Below are 7,500 nucleotides of genomic sequence, written 5' to 3' on the forward strand. Positions count from 1 at the left end.
CATATCCCCCACGGCACCCCCAACCCCACACACATATATACATATGCACACCCGCACGTTCAATATTCCGTTGCTCCCACAGCCGGGTGTAGACATGCATACTGTAGGCACACATACCTCATCCTCTACACACACACACACTGACACACACGCGGGCGCGCGCACGCACGTGCACGGAGCTCTCCTGACAAGTGTGTATACTTACACCCTCGCGCACGCACACACGCACACAAACACAACACACAAACACACACATACACACACGCACAGAGGCTGCCACTGATTGGCCGCAAGAGGGGTGGGAAAAGACTTCTGATGCCAAGAACGTGGTGTCTAGTGTTTTGCTCAGTCTATTGTATTTGGAAAAGCCCACAGAGACTCTGTTCCGTTTTGAAGAAATTCGCGCAATGTTGGTTTGGAAATGATGCCGATATTCGTTTGATTTGCAAAGCATCGTGCTCCACCTTTCACTAGTGCTAGACTTACAACCGCTCCCTCTCTCTACCTTTATTTCTTTGAGGCGATCGATGGTGTGATGGCCTTGTACCTGTTCTATTTGGTATTCTTTGACTTTTCTGAGGATTTCCGATTTTCCTAGATGTAGGCCGCTCGTTGTTGTTGCGTTACCAGCGAGTCTGTCAGATCGCTCAAGCAGGCAAGGTAGACAAACCTCTCTGCCTCACTGATATTTTCACTCCGGTCTGTCGAAATATTCCTGCCTCTTGTTGTTTACTCTCATGAGAAACCCTCCAGGCAAACATGGAATGGGACAAATAATATGTGAACAACATAGTGGCAAAAGCAGGACGTACCCTAGGATTTCTCCGTCGAAATCTCAAGACAGCCTCTTCCAGGCTCAGAGAGAAAGCCTACCTGGTATTTGTGCGACCACTCCTGGAGTATGCTAGCTCAGTATGGGACCCCTATCTTGAGAGTGACATAATTCAGATGGAAGCCATCCAAAGAAGAGCAGCCAGGTTTGTCACAAATCGATACCACAGAACAGCCAGTGTGACAGATGCTGGAAAGGCTGGGACTCTGGTCATCTCTGCAGCAACGAAGACAGGCAGCACGACTCGCCATGCTGTACAAAATACACCATGACCTAGGCTCGAGTCGACAGAACTAAGTTGAAACCCCTTCCAGAGCGTAGTCGCAGAGGCCACAACCAGCAGTTCCAACGTATCTCAACCCAGGGCGCCAACAGATACAGGCACTTTTCCTTCCTGCCTCGCACCATTCGGGAATGGGACCAGCTCCCACAGTTCATTGTGGATGCTGAGACTGTGGACACATTCAGGACCAGAACAAACCACCACCTGAAAGACACTGTGCTGGATGCGCTTGCAAGGGGCCTCCAGCAGACACGATACTGATCCATAAGCAGATGGAGGGTGGGGAGCGTAGGGGGGGAGGGAAAGGGTGGGGATGGTAAATTAGAACTGAAACTTAGTCCAAAAAGCTCGGCCTGGCTCAACTGGGTCGCTCTGGGGATTAGCTCTGGGGGGCCCAGGGGAGATGAAATGGCGGAGCAAACCTTTAAATGTTCTTATAATTCATTAGATAAAAAAAGAAAAAAAAAGAAAGGAAGAAAGATAAAAATGAGTGGATCTTGTGAGAGGAGACTTCACTGAGTTATGACCGGATGGTGTGTCTTGGTGGCAGCAAAGATTGGCAATGTATGTGGAGGGATCTTGTGAGAGGAGACCCAAAAAGACTGTGTGGTGTGTCTTGGTGGCAGCAAGACTGGCCATGTATGTGGAGGGATCTTGTGAGAGGACACCCAAAAAGACTGTGGGGTGTCTTGGTGGCAGCAAGACTGGCGATGCTTTTTTTTTTTTTTTTTTTTTTTTTAAGCGCTCGCTGGTAGGGCCCCTTTTCACAACAGCGACATAAGAATCAGAGTGTTGATTGTGGTCGCTCTACGGAAGAAGACTCACGTGCGTCATTATTCCTGCGGACTGAATGCGTAAGTCAGTGCCGTGTGTGTTTTCATTATGTTCACTACATTTGAAAATAATATATATATATATATATATATATATATATATATATATATATATATATATAAACACGGGTGAATTGTGCATTGGAAGACACCAAATCTTTTATGAGAATTGCATGTTTTCCATAACAGTGATCTGTATAATATCTGGAGATGAGCTTTATTTGGTAACTGAATGTAGCAATTAAATATAACAACTTGGCAAAAAAAACACAAAAAAAACCCCGACCCCCACCCCCAAACTGAAGTTAAAATCTTGTTTTAATTTACTCAACACAGATTGTAAAGACTTTTTATTATTTGCAGCCAAAGACGCGAATGCTCAGTTTCTCCTAAATTTTAACATTTCTTACAGTGAACGCAACACGCCAAGCCCTGACCTGGAACCCGCAGGGAAAGAGGAAGAGAGGCCGGCCTCGCAACAGCTGGAGGCGAGATACCGAGGCAGAGCTGAAGCAGCAAGGGACCAACTGGACTGGAATGGCCAGAACAGCCCAGAACAGAGTGCGATGGCGAGGGGTCGTCGATGGCCTATGCTCCACCAAGAGCGATGGGCAAAATGAATGAATGACAGTGAACGCGAGCGTGGTTACTGTTGTTGTTGTTGCTTCCCCTTTCTCTCTTTCTTCCCTCTCTCGATCCGTTTACCAACTTTCCTTTTCTTTTTTTTTCTCGCCTCTTTCTCTCCTCTTCCCCTCATACACATTTCCCCCATTCATACGCAGAATCATAGTCTGTCTGCTTCTATATTGATCATGGACAATCTCTGTACAAATTTTATCGTTCATTGAAAGTTTTCGTTTTGTTTTGTTTTTTTGACAAATAAATTTTTAAAATGTATTGCTTAACCCTTTCACCGCCAAGCTCGCATTTATGCACAGGCGTGGTAGAGGACCCATGTCACTGAAAGGTGACCATTCATTGGTCTGTTATCCACCCACGAACCTACTGCTCTTAATGTTCGGTGGTAGGATAGGGCACATTTTCAATACATCGCAGGGGGAATCCTCAGCTATTCTTAGACACTGTCTTTTCTGTGTTTATACCACAAGGGAATTTTGTACTCTAAATTGACTGGCGGTGAAAGGGTTAAGCGTATGTTTGGGTCTGTGCCTGTCTGTCACTCTCTCTCTCTCTCCCCCTTCACTCTTTCCACCATCCCCTCTCTTTCTTCTTCTCTCACACCTCCGTCATCACGTATAACAATCTAAACATGCTGTTCTCCACTTGCGTAACAATTATTATGTCAAAGATAATTTTGCACTGTTCGGTAAGGGTTTAGATATTTGAAAATATTTTTGCATATTTGTTTCCCCCCTTTTTTTTAGTATAATGACAGTAAGAATATCTAGTTATGATTTTTTGTTCCTGAACTAGACAAATCTTTTTCATACAAGACATTTCCAGTCAAAAAGAACATGTTGTGGACCGCAAAAGAACCCCAAGTATAATAAGTTGCACTGGAGCTGTAAGTACCAAGCGAAATAACTCGTTTTTCTCCCTGGCTTCTTTTCCTCATGTCAAGTACGAGTTACGCCTCTTGGATTGCTGGTCAAGTGTTTGTGATTGCTGGTCATGTGTTACAATTGGCATATTTCGTTGCGAATGCATCGGCACCTAAGTCGGGGAAAGTTGAAACAGGGGAAGGAGAGGATTAGATCCCGCCTTCCTATCCGAGCTCTTTACACAGTATCAGTATCAGTAGCTCAAGGAGGCGTCACTGTGTTCGGTCAAATCCATATGCGCTACACATCTGCCAAGCAGATGCCTGACCAGCAGCGTAACCCAATGGGTTTTGTCAGGTTTTGAAAAAAAAAAAAAAAACAAAACAAAACAAAACAAAACAAAACAAAACAAAAAAATTAAAAAAAAAAAGGAGTAACTAACTAAATAAATAATACATAAATACAAAACAACAACAACAACCCCCCCCCCAAAAAAAAAACAAACAAACAAACAAACACACAACCAAACAAACAAACAAAAAGCCCCAAACAAACAAACAAAACAAACAAACAAACAAAAAAACTAATAATAATAACTCTTTACACAATGTTTTTGAAATCCCTGCCCCCGATAGCCTAAAAGACATCAGTTGCCGGGACTTCGACTGAAGCTGATTTTTATTTTCAACTAAACCATTTTATGATAAATTTAGAACTTGAATATTTTTCAGTTTCTTTAGACATTGTATTGAAGGCAGTGCAGTTCCACGAGACATTGTATTGTCCACGTTGTTTGTACGATAATTATTTATTTATTTATTTATTTTATTTATTTATTTATTTATTTATTTATTTATTCATTTATTCAGTATTATTATTATTATTTTATTTATTTTTTTTTTTTTTTTTTTTTTTTTTTATCTATTATTATTTTAAAAAAATATATTTTTTTTTTTTTTTCTCAAGGCCTGACTAAGCGCGTTGGGTTACGCTGCTGGTCAGGCATCTGCTTGGCAGATGTGGTGTAGCGTATATGGATTTGTCCGAACGCAGTGACGCCTCCTTGAGCTACTGAAACTGAAACTGAAACTGAAAACTGTACGATATGCAGATCGTTTACAAAAAAATAACTTGAGATGTCGGAGACAGAAGCTGATAGGATAAGTAAGTTCTCTTCTGCCGGCTTTATATTTCTTTTGTTTAACTTGTCTTTTCTACTGCTGGCTACTTTTGTGTATTCTTCTTCTTTCTTCTGCGTTCACTCGTATGCACACGAGTGGGCTTTTACGTGTATGACCGTTTTTACCCCGCCATGTAGGCAGCCATACTCCGTTTTCGGAGGTGTGCATGCTGGGTATGTTCTTGTTTCCATACCACCGACGCTGACATGGATTACAGAATCTTTAACGTGCGTATTTGATCTTCTGCTTGCATATACACACGAAGAGGGTTCAGGCACTAAGCAGGTCTGCACATATGTTGACCTGGGAGATCGTAAAAATCTCCACCCTTTACCCACCAGGCGCCGTTACCGTGATTCGAACCCGGGACCCTCAGATTGACAGTCCAACGCTTTAACCACTCGGCTATTGCGCCCGTCGCTTTTGTGTATTGCATTGTATAAGTATTTCGTTTTAGTGTTGTTACTGTCATTCAGTTGCAGCGGATCTTTGTCAGTGTGTAAGATTCGGGCGACCCTCCACAGTACAGCACAACTCTCTCTCTCTCTCTCTCTCTCTCTCTCTCTCTCTCTCTCACACACACACACACATACACACACACACACACACTGTCTGTATGTCTGTCTGTATGTATGTATGTATGCATGTATGCGTGTGTATGTATTTGTAAGCCATCCTTTGTCAAGACAAGCTTAGCGCACTGAACAAAAACATCAGTGCACCTACCTGCTGTTGACATATTGAATTATTATTATTATTATTATTTTTTTTTTTTTGCGGCAAACCCAAGACAGCTGTTTCCTGTTGAGATATTATTTTCCCCGACACCTGTTTAAAAACATCCTTTAAAAAAAAAAATATATATATATATACATTATAAAGGGAAAGTTTAGAAATATCCGGGCTTGACCGTAACTATATAACCGACTACAGACAGAAAGACACTGACAGACAGAAAGACAGAGACAGACAGAAAGACAGAGACAGACAGAAAGACACTGACAGACAGAAAGACAGAGACAGACAGAAAGACAGACAGACAGATAGAAAAAAAAAAAAAAACCCAGAGGATGTATAGGTATGGTATTGTTTATTATGCCAGGACTGGTGTTTCAGGCGACTGTGTTCCGTTTTCATATTGTTATTGACTGTCAACGATTTCATAATATTATAACAGATACTGACCGTAGTGGCTTTGCACTATTATTATCATTAGTAGTAGTAGTAGTAGTAGTAGTAGTATTGTTGTTGTTGTTGTTATTATTGTTACTGTTAGAATAGAATAGAATATGTCTTTATTACCAAGTGTACCGGGGTCACAAGGAATATTGGGGAGGGGATAGTGCATAACAAGATACGAACATAAATCGAAAATCATACACAAACACAGATACAGTTGAAATTAGGATACATACAAGTGCATATCAATATACTGAAAACTTGTGCATACTTACACATGCACGCACTGCACACACACACACACACACACACACACACACACACACACACACACACACACACACACACACACACACGTTTGAACAAAAGCTGCATATAACATGTGGATGGGGCTGATGACTAGATATTCAGGTAGATGGTTGTTGGTTGCACAATTCTAGTTATCAGACTGGATTTGTTCGAGAGACAGGGCATTGACTGCTTTGGGGGAAAAAGCTATTGGCGAAGCGATTGGTTTTCGTCCTTATACATCTGTACCGTTGACCAGACGAAAGCATCTCAGTCGAAAATCCCAAAAGTTGGATGTGACTCAACCGTCAGTTTTATATCAATGTTGACTGTACAGTTACACATTATTCTTATATTTATTGACTGAGCTGCTTCTCTTGTTGTCCTTGTTAGACTGACTGTCAGTGTTATTGACTGTTCCGTTTTCGTAGGGAACAGTCGAGCGATGTGAATCATTGATGCGACGAACCGCATTGAGGCTCATTGAAATCGCTGCAGCTGTTACGAGTTGCCCGTCTAGTGCAGGCGGTATGATTCATGGCGTCTGTCTAGTTGTCTGTCCCGTGGTTGATATTAGCATTCTGTGTGTGTGTGTGTGGGGGGGGGGGGGGGGGGGGGGGGGGGGGGGGGGGGGGGAATGGGGGTAGTGTGTGTGTGTGTGTGTGTGTTGTGTGTGGGGGGTGGGGGTAGTGTGTGTGTGTGTGTGTGTGTGTAGTGTGTGGGGGGTTGGCGGGTGGGGGTAGTGTGTGTGTGTGTGTGTGTGTGTGTGTTTGAGTGTGTGTGTGTGTGTTGTGTTTGTGTGTGTGTGTGTGTGTGTGTGTGTTTGAGTGTGTGTGTGTGTGTGCGTGCGTGCGTGCGTGTGTGTGCGTGTGTGTGTGCGTGCGTGTGTGTGTGTGTGTGGAGGGGGGGTTGTGTGTGTGTGTGTGTGTGTTGTGTTTGTGTTTGTGTGTGTGTGTGTTTGAGTGTGTGTGTGCGTGCGTGCGTGTGTGTGTGTGTGTGTGCGTGCGTGTGTGTGTGTGTGTGTGGGGGGGGGGGGGGTTAGGGGGGATTGGCGGGTTGAGGTAGTGTGTGTGTTTGTGTGTGTGTGTGTTTGTGTGTGTGTGTGTGTGTGTGAGTGTGTGTGTGTGTGTGTGTGTGTGTGTGTGTGTGTGTGTGTGTTGTGTTTGTGTTTGTGTGTGTGTGTGTTTGAGTGTGTGTGTGTGTGCGCGTGCGTGCGTGTGTGTGTGCGTGTGTGAGTGTTTGTGTGTGTGTGTGTGTTTGTATGTGTGTGTGTATTCATGCGAGTGTGCGTGCGAGCGCACGCGCATTTCTGTCTCTTTGTGTGTGTGTGTGTGTGTGTGTGTGAGTGGGAGTGGGGGGGGGGGGCGTGCGCGCATGTGTGTGTGTGTGTGTGTGTTGTGTG

This window comes from Babylonia areolata, chromosome 29, assembly GCF_041734735.1.
Source record: "Babylonia areolata isolate BAREFJ2019XMU chromosome 29, ASM4173473v1, whole genome shotgun sequence".
Classification (NCBI taxonomy): domain Eukaryota; kingdom Metazoa; phylum Mollusca; class Gastropoda; order Neogastropoda; family Buccinidae; genus Babylonia; species Babylonia areolata.